Below are 15,414 nucleotides of genomic sequence, written 5' to 3' on the forward strand. Positions count from 1 at the left end.
AATGTAAATGTTAGTCTCTGTTGTCCCACATAACCTGGTACACTTTTAATGGAAGATCATTTGTAATTAGGGTGATATTTGTCCAGTTGTGATGGTTGAAGATCTGGCCTGGAATGAGGGACCGCTGATGTATCAGGTATCATAGGCATTTGCAACCACGAGTTGCCTGCTGGTAGCAGGTTAAGACGTGTAGCCTCGTTGACTGATATCACAGGATATCTTGTTGGAAGAGCAGATTGTTCCACTATCAGCCCCAGATAATGGTTTTACTAGGGAGATGTGTTAGGGTATTGAGAAATTGTGGTTGTAATGAAATTCACAATGTGGCCACTTGCTTGGATGCAGGTGCTATGAGAGTGCACATGAATAGTGGTCAACTGATTCAAAATAGCATGTTGATCTTTTGTAATTTGTTGAGACAAGTGGCAATAACAAACAACACTTAAAATATCAGATTTCTGCTTCATCACACAAACTTAATGTCATCAAATAATTCATGAACATGGTTTACTATCTTCAGAAATGTGCTTTTGGGAAAAAAGCACTCAAGTTGTTAAGCCCTCAAGTGAAAACATGTTATATATTAATAGTAACATTGCATTAAGTGGCTTTGGTACATTTATTTTGATAAATGAGCTTCAAAGTTGTTAGCAAAATTTCTTAAAACCCTGAAAGGTTAATGCTCAAGCTGAACTCAATAATTTCAAAAAAATGAATAATTTTTACATTAGTGTTTTACATAATTTTCAAAATGTGATCTTACTGCATGTATTAATATATTTACTGGTATACAAAGTAAAATTACATATATACTCTATGTAAAGTGTTAACTGAAATATGCTAAATACCTTGCTTAAGACAATGGATTCATTCTCTTCTGCCAGAAAGGTGGCTAGAAAGGCAGATCTTTGAAAATTCTGTAAATTTTACTAAATCCATAAAGGCTGAGCTGTCAAACAAAACTTTTGATACTGTCAGCTTGAAATATTCTGTAAGGAGCCTTTCTATGCAAAATTTCTTTCTTGAAGAGTTCTTCATTAGTCACTATGCAAGTTCCATTCTCATCCCATAGAATAGACTTGAATTGGTCACTCTCAAATATTTTCCAACGTTTCCTGGGAAAGGTCAGAGAAAAACAATCATTATCTTTATCTGGCTCAGAGACACACATTCGGTAACATGGCCATTTTAACAAGGATTCTTGTGACAAAACCTGAACAGCATTTTCTTCAATGATTGACCTTAAGTCTGAGTCCGCAGGGAATGTGTGTTTACACAGTGGAGACCTAGTGGAGGCTTCTGAATCATTTAATTCATCTCTGGGAGAAACAACTTGAGTTTCTGAAGAAACACGTGCCATCTCAAATAAATATTTCTTTAGATATTCTTCCAGCCTGTATGGTTTTCAAGACTGCAAATTGAAACACTGCCTCAGAAGGCCTACGAAGGTAAAACAATCTAAAGCATCACTCTAGTATATGTCAAGCTGAGTAGCAAACACATCACAAGAGGAATTTGGTCTCCTAGCAACCAACAAAAATCTGGCTAAAAGAATTTCCTTCCCAGTCTGAGAAATGTATCCAGTGAAAATAAAATATAGATTGCTCACTTACATACTGTAGGCTGCAAAATCTCATCCCTGTAGCAGCATTTAAATAAATAAGAAAATAATGTCCTCAATCCCTGAAATAAATGTAATAATTCTCTCCCTGACACACACACTCTTACTAAATTGGTGAGAGGAGCACAGGGCCTGGTAATTGCAAAATGAAAAAAAAAAAAAGGAAAAGGAAAAGAAAAATGAACAATTTTAAAACCTCTATGACTTTGGCATGTTGGATTGAAAACTGTTGCAGTGCAAAACCCATGTGGTAAAAAGGCATAGCCATAGAGATAAAAGGTAGGTTACTGGTTATCAGGGACTGAGAAATAAAAAGAAGTCTTTAGTAGATATGGAGTCTCCTGTTGGACAATATAAATATTTAGGAACTAAAGATAGATGATGATTGTACCACATTATAAGCATATTAAATTTCATTGAATTGCATAATCAAATGTAATTTCACATTATGTGAAACTTACCTTGATAAATTAAGGAGAAAACAAATGTGAATAAAACTAACTGATTACTTTTAAGAATAAAAAGTTATTTATATGCATGTCTCTTCAAAACATTTTTCAATCATATCAGAAAAATAAATAATGATTTTATTTGGTATGTCTGTAAATATCTGACAAATATTAATGATGAAAGATTTTAAAAGCTGGTGATTTACTTGTAAGGAATTCCCAAAGAGTAGGAGATGTAAATAAATAATAACAAGAAAATGTTTTAAGAAAAGAACATATGTATGTGTGTCTAAGCAGCAAAATTTTTATTTGGCTCCAAGAACATAATCTCTATTAAAAAAAGATTTGTAAGGAATGATCTTTGGGTCCTGCCAATAATGTTATCATTATTAAGCAGGACTTGAATTCATAAACTAATATTGAATGAAAAAACAATGCTGCATTTACAGTAAGAATTTTTATATCTTCATGGTTGAAATTTGACATATTAAAATTTGAACTCTTTGGCATTGATAAGTGTTGAATATGTGTAGAAGAAAGAAATAAAATATTGATATTTCTCATATCATAGGAGGTAGTTCTCTCATACTGGAAAGAGGTGTCATTGTTAGAAGATTGTCCTGGTTTAATATCCTGTAGTTTTTTTTTTTTTTTTTTTTTTTTTTGGAAAACGTAGACTTTAAATAACTGCTTTTATCAACAGGTTAAGCCATGCAGTTACAAAGTAGTGAGAAATTTCTGAAGGGTGTTATAGTTTAAAAAAAAAAAAAAGAAGTTCATTCTTACACATATATTATCTACCACTTCATGGGGACACTACTGTTCAAAAGGCCCTGGCCAAATAACTCCCAAATGAAACACTCAACCCAAGGTTGTTTTGAGCCCACTGTTAGTGAAGCTGGGTGCAGAATGCAAAGCCTCTAAATGGAGAGGATAAAAATTCAGGTGAGTAGGGGCCATTGGCAATGCTCAGAGCCAGCCAGACTCCAAAGAGGGAGCCGAAGTGGTTTCTTTCTGGGACACTCTACTTGAATTATAGTTTAATTAGTCAACCATAGGTCTTAAAAAGAGAACAATTGGTTAACATGATAAAAAGTTTCCGGCATTCTTTGTACTATGTGTCATAATTATAGTAAGCAAATTCTGACAGTTTTAGTGAAAATAGCCTCCAACATTTTGCAGGTATGAAGAAAACTTAATTATCCACATGTCTTTTAATATTTGCTGGACAACAATACATGAATGATAAGCTATAAATGATACTGTTTTATGATATAAAAATACTAGTTTTTTTCATTTATTATTTTTATAGGCATTCACTGTTTGAGTCAAGGTTAGGCTTGTTAAGTGATTAAAGACAGCATGTACTTATTCTATTCTAAAATAATAAAATTCATAAACAGAAACAGCTTTTATATTTGTCTGTAACCTGCAAAATTGAGTTATTTTGCTGATATAAAATACTAAGAACTCACTTGAGGACCATGCAACCTTCTGAAAAGGCCACACAACTACTTCTTAAATGTGTTAAAGTTATAGCATGTCCCAGACTCATCCAGAGCAAAATAAGTAAGCAACTGACTGCTCTTGACTATCCCTTCCCCAGCACTAGCACTAATTGTGTTGGGAAAAGCCACAGAGCAAGGCTGCACAGCCAGATGGAGGAGGATTTTTATTTAAAGGCAAAATACCAAAATGGCTCTCTGATGTAGGTGATTTCTACTTTCACACTCAGCTCGTACATGATCCTCTAACCTTAATTTATTACTCCTTAACAGGCTGATTTGGATTGACTTGTTGAAAAAAGTATCCATTATTAATGAGTCAGGAGAGAAAGGGATTTATGTGGTTACATGTAATATGTGATAGGTCTGCAGAAGTTACACGTGAAGAGGATAGTGAGGAAGTCAGCCATGATCCATCTATGTGAAGGTCACGCCAGCTTGATTGCACACTTTGAAGATTTTCTCAATGGTATTGACATAGGCAGCTGTTCTCAGGTCCAATCCCAGGTTATACTTCCTGGCTGTGCACATGATTTTCCTGGCAGAACACTCCATTGTGTACACAAAGCCAGAGTGCCTGATGTCTTTCTCAGTTGCACCTGACATCCTGTCTTGGAACTCTGCCATGGGTACAATGGGAATAGTTTCACCGTGCTTTCCAAATTGTCTTTCTAAACTCTCTTGAACAGACATGAGCATGTGGTAGTTAGAATCCCTTTCATATTTGAAGGTCAAATGGCCATAGCTCACATGATTTAGATTCTTCAGCCACTCAAAATAAGATGCTGTCACTCCTCCAGCATTCAAGAAGAGATCTGGAATAACAATAATGTTTCTCTCCAGGAAGATCTTGTCAGCTTCTGGAGTTGTGAGCCCCTTGGCAACTTCAGCAATGATCTTGGTTTTGACTCTGGGTTCATTGGATTTGGTCAACTGCTTCTCATGGGCAGCTGGGATCAGTATGTCACAGTAGGCCTCCAAGATGCTTCCTTCATAGGGCTTTGCCTTGGGGAAACCCAGAATGGACCTATGTTGCAAAGTGAAGTCTTCCAGCTCCTTTGGGTCAATACCATCTGGATTCCATATACTCCCATCAGACTTATCAACAGCAATACATTTAGCAACAAAATGATGTAATTATCTCATAGAGTGTAGGCCCACATTACCAAATCCCTGAACGACAAATGTTTTATCTCCAAACCCTGGTGTCATTCTTAAAATGCTCATGTAAGAAGCTTCATTGATGAAGTTTTCAATCCCATGGAAGACACCACGGCCAGTAGCAAAGATGCGTCCATGGATTCCCCCTTGGCTGATGGGTTTACCAGTAACAGAGGAGAGCGCATTAATATCATCGTGACCTATGGTGCTGGCATAGGCATCCGCGATCCAGGACATCTCCCTCTCACCTGTGCTCATGTCTGGAGCAGGCACATCAATGCCAGGACCAATAAAGCCCTTCTTTGCTAGCTCCATGGTGAACCTCCTTGTGATCTCTTCCAATTCATTATTAGTATAGTTCTTTGGATTGACCTTAACACCAGTTTAACACCCCCGAATGGCACATCAACCACTGCACACTTGTATGTCATCAGAGAAGACAAAGCTTTTACTTCATCTACACTCACATCAGTGCTGTAACGGACACCTCCCTTGCAGGGCGTGCGGTGCTGGCTGTGCTGGGCTGGGTAGCCTTAGATGACCTCCAAGGAGCCGTCGTCCTTCCGGATGCAGAAGGAGAGACTCAGCACATGGTTGCAGGGCTTGATGATCGACAGGGTGCCCTGCAGCCGGTTCTGCTTCTGCTCCTCACTCTCCCGGGTCCTCAGGTCATCCACCAGCTTGTCCCCCACGATGCTGGCGCCGCGATTGAAGAAGCCCTCCACCGTCCTGAAGAAGTTAGGGTCGTCCTCGCTATCGGCCACCGCCTAGCTGTAGCGGCGCCAGGCGGCCAGTGAGAGCCCCGGCTGTGAGGCAGCGGCGGACTGTCTCCGGGCCCCGCCCAACAAGGCGGCCGAGTGGGAGGCCGCCGAGCCCATGGCAGAGGGCCCGGCCCGGGACCGCAGCAGGGCTTCACCTCAGGTTTTAGGGTTTTTTTTGTTCTTGTTTAATTCAGAATTTTTTCTGCTAATATTATGTAACAAAAATGTTCATATCAGTAAATTCTTTGTGAAGATAAAACTCGTCTCCTACCAGATGCATGTGGTTCCTCAATCTCGAACGTTTTTTTAAAATTAAAAAAGTGCAAAATTAAAGTATGTATTTTTTTAATTTTTGGTTTTTCTGGGGAATCTTCATGTTGCTGTATCTGAAGGGAGTACAGGCTTCTTTTGTGATGGGAGGGGATAAATGATTATTGACAGTAGCAAAAGATGGGACATGAGTGTGGAGAAAAGAGAGCGTTAATGGAAGGATCAGAAGACAAAAATCACATTAAATTTAGGACAATCTAAGTCAAATTCTGCCTGAGAGTTTTGGGGCACTAAGATGAGTGACTGTGTAGGAAGGAAGAATGCCTTGTGTTTTCAGGGGGAGATGGCTCAGCTGAAGCTGTCCTCTGACTGCAAACTAAAACCCTACCTATAGTCATACAAAGTCAAGAAAATAAGCAATTTTACATGAAAAAGACAAATGTAAAGTAGGCTGTATCCACTTAGCTATGTGAAAGAATCAGGCATCTGTCTCATCTCCTTAGTGGCAGCCTGTGATACCCATGTTCTTGAAGCTTCAGCTTCCCAGTTAGCTGGTTCTCCAGGAAAAGGCCAGTAGGCTCAGATAATTATTCAATTTCGTTAATTATTTTAATATTTTTTATAGACAGAATCCTGCTATATTGTTCAGGCTGGCCTCAATTTATATGCTGAACTGATCCACCCACCACGGACTTATAGATTGCTAAGGTTACCGGTGTGAGCTACCATATCTTCTTGATTTGTGAACACTTTTGTAGAGATTGTGTTTCACTGTTTTGCCAAACCGGGTTCAAAATTCTTGGCCTCAAGCGATCTTTTGCCTTGGCCTTCCAAATTATTGGAATTATGAATATCACCAAGAAAACAGCATCTAAAATATGTTATATCTTTTTAATTATCACTTAATATTTTATTTAGTAAAGGTAAAACTTCATACTTAATGATAAAGTGGAAAAAGGTGCAATACGAAGGTATTGGAATAGGAACCAATTTTGAAATAATAAACACGCATTTAGATTAGACAATTTTAAGTTTATGAAGAATTCTCTCACGATTACTGCAAAAATGATTATTGTGTATTTAAAATTTGAAATAATGTTTTTATGGTTAGGAAAATGTAAAGCAGTATAATAGACAAACAAACCAATTATAAGTTCCCTATGAATAAAATCCAAAGCCGTATACCAGTCACTGGCAGGAACACAAATTACTTTTTTAAAATGTAAAATACAATGATAATGAGGAATATAGCAGCAATCTGTATACAAATCACAGTAATTTATTTTGATTCAGGCAGAAAAATAATTCTGCTCTTTAAATAAAAATTACCTATACAGTCAAAAACAGTTGTATTTTCAAGCTCTTTCTTAACATAATTTTTGTTAGTTAAGACTACTTTTACTGATGATCTTACCACTTCACTAACCCACATTTTAAACAAATGCTTGAGTAAAAAATAATCACTGGTTTAATAAATAAATGCTTTTCACATATCCATACATTAAGGTCCACTATTCTAAGGTACAGATATCTTAAATTTTTTTACTTTAGAATAACTAAACCAGAAAGGCAACATGTTCACATAAATTGAGGCTAATGATTCTATGAAAAAAGCAAAAAGAAGACTGAAGAAAAATATGAAAAACATGTTGATGTGTTGTAAAGAATCATAGAAGCCAAGCACACATTATTTTTATTACAAAGAAGCTAATCTAAAAGCTTAGCATGAGCAGGGTTTAAATAAACACCATTACATGTAAGCAGTTCTTTCACAAACTGCAAATACTCTCATCTTTATTGCTTTCATTTAGGAGTAAATGTCATTGTTTTTTTTTTTTACCATACACTTTTATTGAAGGCTGGTGACATGATGATGTGATGTGTTCTTGCAAGAGTTAGCCATAATATATGTCTTATCATCTCATCTCCTTCATCAATCATGTCCATTTGTTTATTGTTTCAAAACTATATAAGCATTTTATCACCTCTTCTGCTGTCTATATGACATGCACTTCAGCATATGATCAAATACATTCATGTACTCTCCATCAAAACACTAATTTTTAAAATTTCTTTTTTTTATCGTTATACTTAAAGTTCTAGAGTACATGTGCACAATGTGCAGGTTTGTTACATATGTATATAAGTGCCATGCTGGTGTGCTGCCATTAACTCATCATTTACATTAGGTATATCTCCTAATGCTATCCTTCCCTCCTCCCCACTCTCACCATCCCACAACAGGCCCAAGTGTGTGATGTTCCCCATCCTGTGACCAAGTGTTCTCATTGTTCAATTCCCACCTATGAGTGAGAACATATGTTGTTTGGTTTTCTGTCCTTGGTGATAGTTTGCTCAGAATGATGGTTTCCAGCTTCATCCATGTCCCTACAAAGGATATGAACTCATCATTTTTTATGGCTGCATAGTATTCCATAGTATATATGTGCCACATGTTCTTAATCCAGTCTCTCATTGATGAACATTTGGGTTGGTTCCAACTCTTCGCTATTGTGAATACTACCACAATAAACATACGTGTGCATGTGTCTTTATAGCAGCATGATTTATAATCCTTTGTGCATATATCCAGTAATGGGAGGGCTGGGTCAAACGATATTTCCAGTTCTAGACCCTTGAGGAGTCACCACACTGTGTTCCACAATGGTTGAACTAGTATACAGTCCCACCAACAGTGTAAAAGTTTTTCTATTTCTCCACATCCACTCCAACACCTGTTGTTTCCTGACTTTTTAATGATCGCCATTCTAACTGGTGTGAGATGGTCTCTCATTGTGGTTTTGATTTGCATTTCTCTGATGGCCAGTGATAATGAACCTTTTTCAATGTGGCTTTCTGCTGCATAAATTTCTGCTTTTGAGAAGTGCCTGTTTATATCCTTTGCCGACTTTTTGATGGGGTTGTATGATTTTTTCTTGTAAATTTGTTTAATTTCTTTGTATTTTCTGGATATTAGCCCTTTGTCAGATGGGTAGATTGCAAAAATTTTCTTCCATTTTGTAGGTTGCCTGTTCACTCTGGTGGTAGTTTCTTTGTCTGTGCAGAAGCTCTTTAGTTTAATCAGATCCCATTTGTCAATTTTGGCATTTGTTGCCTTGCCTTTGGTGTTTTAGACATGAAATTCTTGTCCATGCCTATGTCCTGTATTGCCCAGGTTTTCTTCTAGGATTTTTATGGTTTTAGGTCTTACATTTAAGTATTTTCAGAGAATACTATAAACACCTCTACACAAACAAACTAGAAAATCTAGAAGAAATGAACAAATTTCCTGGACACATAAACACTCCCAAAACTAAACCAGGAAGAAGTTGAATTCCTTAATAGACCAATAACAGGCTTTGAAATTGAGGCAGTAATTAATAGCCTATGAACCAAGAAAAGTCCAAGACCAGGTGGATTCATAGCTGAATTCTACCAGAGGTACAAACAGGAGCTAGTACCATTCCTTCTGAAACTATTCCAATCAAAAGAAAAAGAGAATCCTCCCTAACTCATTTTATGAAGCCAGCATCAACCTGATACCAAAGCCTAGCAGAGACACACACACAAAAAAGAGAGTTTTAGGCCAATATCCCTGATGAATATTGATGCAAAAATCCTGAATAAAATACTGGCAAACTGAATCCAGTAGCACATCAAAAAGCTTATCCACCATGATCAAGTGGGCTTCATCCCTGGGATGCAAGGCTGGTTCAACATACACAAATAAATAAATGCAAACCATCATATAAACAGAAGCAAAGACAAAAACCACATGATTATCTCAATAGATGCCGAAAAGGCCTTTGATAAAATTTCTTTATCATCATCCATTTAAGTCCTGTTAAATCTTCATCATCAAATTTATACCAGGAATCTCAGTCATCATCCTACCATTTTTTGAATAATATGAGAATAATAATGCCCACGGCTTTGCTTGACCACAGTATACAAGCACACCTAAAAGTCTGCATTTTGTGATCTTTGTAGTTTTATTTTCAGGTTACTCTTTCTGTGGAATCCATTGATTTTCTGATTTCACATTATTCTCTTCCAGCTTTGCAATGCCTGCTTCTGTGTAAGGTCCCATATCCAACTCCCAAGGAAATTCAAAATAATCACTGAATGTAAATGCACATTTTTTTAGTCATACCCAAATCATTTCTATTGGCCAAAAAAAAAAAAAAACAAAATTATTTAAATAGCAAGTGCTTAATTGTGTTACACACCATAAACAGAGAACAGGTACAAATGTTCACATTCACTGAGCAAACATTAAAACAATTTAATGATAATTTTAAGGTTTATAATCTTTTTATAAAAAGATAAATAAATAAAAATTAACATCATTAGGGTGATTATGCCATAACTAACTTAAGCAATACTTTCTTACCAAAGCTTAAAATATTTCCATATAGTAATCGTTTGATATTTGTAGGGGTTTGGCTCAAGGATCCTCTTTAATACTATAATTTGTGTCTGCTCAAGCTTCTGGTTTACAATGATGGAGTATGTAAATATAATTCACACTCTTCCTCCTGTGTAGTTTACTTTATCTCTACATAAATATTTAATAAAATGTAAATGATCTGTAGACAGATAATATACTCTAATGGCTTTAAATTTGTTACATTTTACTGTAGTATTGATTTGTTTTTGTTTTCAAACATCTTAATATATGTTTGGAGAAAGCTGTTTGCAGAACCTGTGTATGTAGAAGTCTCTTATTTGTTGCAAATCAGAAAACATTACCGACACGGACACTGATGGCTATGTGCCCTGTGATAAATAACTTACGAGGAATAAGATAGTTTGTTCTCCTAGAATTCAGAGTCCCCTTGTGAGTATAATGTATTTTTACAGATTTCTGGATATAATTTATGTGATGTATTTGGAATTATTACCACGCAATAAATATGGCTGTTAAGAATAGTTGTGGAAGGTAAGAGAACATACATAGGTGCTCCAAAGGTCATAATTTCCTTGTAGCTACAGAGCAAAATACAGTTATTTTACACATATCATGTTTCTATATGTTTTTCTCTACACCTGAGGTTTTTGATACAAAAATAAACAATATCCAGTTTGTGCCCTGATGAAGTTCATCATGTAGAAAAATTAGTTAGGCAGATATGCATGCCACAGTGAATCCTAAGAAAACATAAAGCACAAGCAACCAAGAACACAGGTGGGGACTTTATTTGAATTTTATATTCTGTCTGCCTCATTCACTTTTTGTCTGTATAATTAACCATCTCTATCTGTTATTTTTAATTTTATTATTATTATAATTTAAGTTTTAGGGTACATGTGCACAATGTGCAGGTTAGTTACATATGTATACGTGTGCTATGCTGGTGTGCTGCACCCATTAACTCATCATTTAGCATTAGGTATATCTCCTAAAGTTATCCCTTCCCCCTACCCCCCTCTATCTGTTTTAAATTCAAAACCCTAGGGGTAAAACCGACTACAATACCAGGACTTAAATTTTAGTTTTTTGTTGTTGTTTTCTGTTAGTGGCTGTTAATCAAGTGTTAGTGAACATCCCATGTGGAGATTCTAATAAAAAGAAATACTACCAAGGTTGTAATAACTGTATGGTGTGATCTATCAGATCTAGAAAGGCAGAGGCAAGTTTGTGTTTCAATCTCCATTGATGATAAGTGCTGAGATGCTATTTGAAAACCAAACTATTTCTGATCACAGAGGAAGATAAACAGAAATTTAAGAATTATTTACTAGAGTTAAAATATTCTAATTTCTTTATTTAGTTTCTGTCAATATCTATGCAAAAAAGTATAGGAATGATAAATTACTTGAGTACAAATGTTTCCAAAATTAAAGTTTTCTGGGTTCACTACTTAATAGCTATATCTTAAATATGTAAACTGCCACTAAAACCTAACGTTTTTTCTGCTTTATTTTCAACCAGATACTTTGTATTTTCAATCAGATGTTTTTATACACTTAGCAGCCTGATTGTAATCATTATTTCATGTTGCTAACAGGTCCATGTAGCATTATCTCAAAAATAATTTTTTTCCTTAGCAGAAAAAACCCTAATTTGAGAAAAATATTCAGAAAGTCCTAAAAATAAGCACAGCTTATATGACACAGACAGAACAACAGTAAAAAAAAAAAAAAAATGCCTTCTTTAAAAGACAATATAATTATTAAAAATAAAAGGCCTGGCACGTTGGCTCATGCTTGTAATCCCAGCACTTTGGGAAGCTGAGATGGGCAGATCACGAGGTCAGGAGACCACCCTGGCTATCAGTGAAACCCCATCCCTACTAAAAATACAAAAACAATATAGCCGGAAGTGATGCTGGGCTCCTGTAGTCCCAGCTTCTTGGGAAGGTGAGGCAGTAGAATGGTGTGAACCCAGGAGGCAGAGCTTGCAGTGAGCTGAGATTGCATCACTGCACTCCAGCCTCGGTGACAGAATGAAACTCCATCTCAAAAAAAAAAAAAAAAAAAACTCATTATTCAAAGGCTGAATTTCATTTACCAGGTCATACAAATGTGATTATATCTACCACGGTTTCAAAACAAACAAACAAAAAGTGATACATATTATTAACCAAAATTTAAAGTTACTAGATAGTGAGCACAATAAATATGTCAGTCACAGTATCTCACATTTTCTAGCCTTATCATCAAAACGCAGTCTGGATAAAAATCTCACGAAAGTACACTAATCTCAGGAAGAACAACAGTATCTACTATCAGAATATTTAAAAATATATAATTAAAACTTACCTCACAATTTTGTTTCTCATCTTTGAACAATCATCATCTTTATCACTAACTGTTTTTTCAACTGTAGAAAAACTATTTCTGATGACTAGGATTATGTATAGTTGATGGATCACATAATTTAGGTGAAAAGTAGCAGCAGTTTCTCTGAGTCCCACCAATCTTTTTGGTGGGCAGGATCCAACAGGGGACAGTTATTCCTATTCACTGAGTGCTTCACAAGCTAAGAAAATATAATGATTTTGCAACAAATATAATGATTTTACCCATTGTTCTCTTAATTGGGCTGTGAAATTTATTCTATCAGGCTAACACAACCATTTTGAAAGAGTACTTTAAACTTTTACATCAGCAATGTGAGCCACTATAAAGACTATTAAATACAGAATTTTTAAGTGCACATTTTTAATGTCATTGCTTTTGTAACAATTCTCTTAGAACGAGTCATACACGACGATATAATATTAAATTCTCATGTGTTAAACAGAGACTTAGCATTAATCATTATGACTTTACATATTAAAAAACTTTTGCACTTAAAATAATTATATCCAATACACTTTCATCAGAACTGTATATAAATAGAACATTAGGGTTTTCTCAGTTTTAATTGATCATTTCATTTAAATTATTGTTCCAACTCATAAAAACTATAACCTCCACATAAATATCACTTTCTTCCTCAGCTAACAGTGATAATTGCTTTATATATGTTCATAGTTTTATTGTAAGAAGAAGTCAATTAGATGGTGTCTTTAAAATAGCTGTGAAAATTGTAAATGCTACTTTTTGTAAAACTGAATACAACTTACACATCAATTCAACTTAGGGGTGGACTGCATAAATTAGAGCACATTGAAATGCAATTTAAGTAGCTACAAAAGAGAATTAAACAGATCTTCATGTATTGACAGGTGTGTGACTAAGTACAAAACAAAGTTAACCATATTGTATATTGCATATTTCTGATAAAAAAAAATAGGTAAGTGTTTGAAGATGTGCATATACCTAAAAGAAAATCTCTGCCCAAGAAATATATATTGGTGACAAGTTCATAGTTTTTACTGCATGTCCTCTTATATATTTGAAAATATATATTAATCACAAGAAAACATTGGCTAAATAGTTTAACAAAAACAGGGTTGGTTAAAAAAATCTCTTTTGAAAATATATATTTACTATTCCAATACAATAGTTAAACAAATAAACACAAAAAAGTTTTCAAAAACGAAATTCTTCTCTCTATGTAGATCCTACAGAGCACATAAAGATCTGAACTTTTGAATACTGAGTTTAGCTAGAAACTCCTACAATGTACTAAAAAATATACTCAAACCGAGAAAAAACATAAACAAATATAATTTCAAATTTCCAATTAAATATCTGTACAGAATTCTGTTGTTAATTATATTCTTAACCCTCAGATTTCTCTTGAAATCAACTAAATTTCAAGTTATTACTTGTTAACTTACTTACATTGGCTCCCACTCTGAGTTTCAGTTTTGTGTAAAATTTCAACATTGCTATTCATTTTGCTTAACTAATATGGACATTTAAAATTAATAAAATGCACTCAAATGTTCTCTTCTCACATTATGATTTTTTTAAAAAAGTACCTCTCAGAATATAATTAAAATACATTGAGCAACTTTAACATTTGGGTTATGAAAATCTTTTTAATGAATCCATTTTAAATATAAATTTTTGTAGCATTAAATTAGGTTTCTTGTTACTGTAATGGGTTGTCTTTTTTTTTTCACATATGACTAAATAAAACCCACTGTGGTAAAGTACTAAAACCAACAATAGGAGAGAAGTTAAGAAATACATGCTTATTAAAAAATTGATGTTCTCTTAGTTAAATGGTTTTAATTATATACCTGTTGACTACAAAATGGTAAACTAGCTGACCAAAAACACAGAAAACCATGAGTTAATTTTTCTAAATGAAATAATAGAATTTCAAACAAAAGTATGATTAATGAACAAAACTGTTTTATAATTTAAAATACTCACAGTTTTTACTTTGTCTATGTAATATGTTTCTGTCAGACAGTCTAGCATCACTGTGAGATTTTTTACACAGACAATAGCTGGTGTTGCAAGTAGCTCAAAACCAGGGTTGATGGTAATAGGTGACTTACAGACTACAACAGCCTTCTCTGATAGCAGTTCTTTGCTTGTCATATATTACAAGGGAACTTTAGGTGCAGGGAAGATGAAAAAAATTAATTTCTAGCATGTTAGAAAAAATAATCACATATTATTAGTAGAAAAGGTAGGGTATAAAAACTTTCTTTTCAAAGAAAATACCTTTAAGTTTATTTCACATAGTTGAACATCTCAATGTATCTTGAAGCAATTTTGAATTTTCTTACAAAAGAAAATCCTGAGGAAAATAACCCAAGTACAATCAACTAATGTAATTAATTATCCAAATTAGTTTTTTAAAGAAATTTCTAAAACCTCATAACTTTACACACAGCAAAAAAATTCTTAATATACTTACTGTTTTAATTACATATTAATACAAATAAACTCATTTTCAATTACAAAAAAATACATTAAAATTATACCATTTTCTTTAATTATGAGACATATAAAGAAACACATCAAAAATATAATATAGAAAATAAGGTTTTGTAAGATGGATTTTTTTTGAATTAGAAATTCAGTCAGGGGCCAGGCATGGTGATTCACACATGTAATTCCAGTACTTTTGGAGGCCAAGACAGGCAGAGTACTTGAGGTCTGGAGCTTGAGACAAGTGTGGCCAATATGGTAAAAACCCATCAGAGGTGGTGATGCACACATGTATTCTCAGCTATTCAAGAAGCTGAGGAAGAATAAACACTTGAAATTGGGAGGCAGGGGGTTGCAGTCTG

The 15,414-nt window shown here is 34.7% G+C and overlaps 2 pseudogenes; both read right to left on the bottom strand.

The window, feature by feature from the left end:
- The window catches only part of LOC129053332 (heat shock transcription factor, Y-linked-like), a 55,179-nt pseudogene extending 53,819 nt beyond the window's left edge, over positions 1-1,360 (bottom strand).
- A 2,589-nt stretch (positions 1,361-3,949) lies between these two features.
- On the bottom strand, positions 3,950-14,060 carry LOC129053333 (glutamate dehydrogenase 1, mitochondrial-like; annotated as a pseudogene).
- Between the last annotated feature and the right edge of the window lie 1,354 nt (positions 14,061-15,414).

This window comes from Pongo abelii, chromosome Y, assembly GCF_028885655.2.
Source record: "Pongo abelii isolate AG06213 chromosome Y, NHGRI_mPonAbe1-v2.0_pri, whole genome shotgun sequence".
Classification (NCBI taxonomy): Eukaryota; Metazoa; Chordata; class Mammalia; order Primates; family Hominidae; genus Pongo; species Pongo abelii.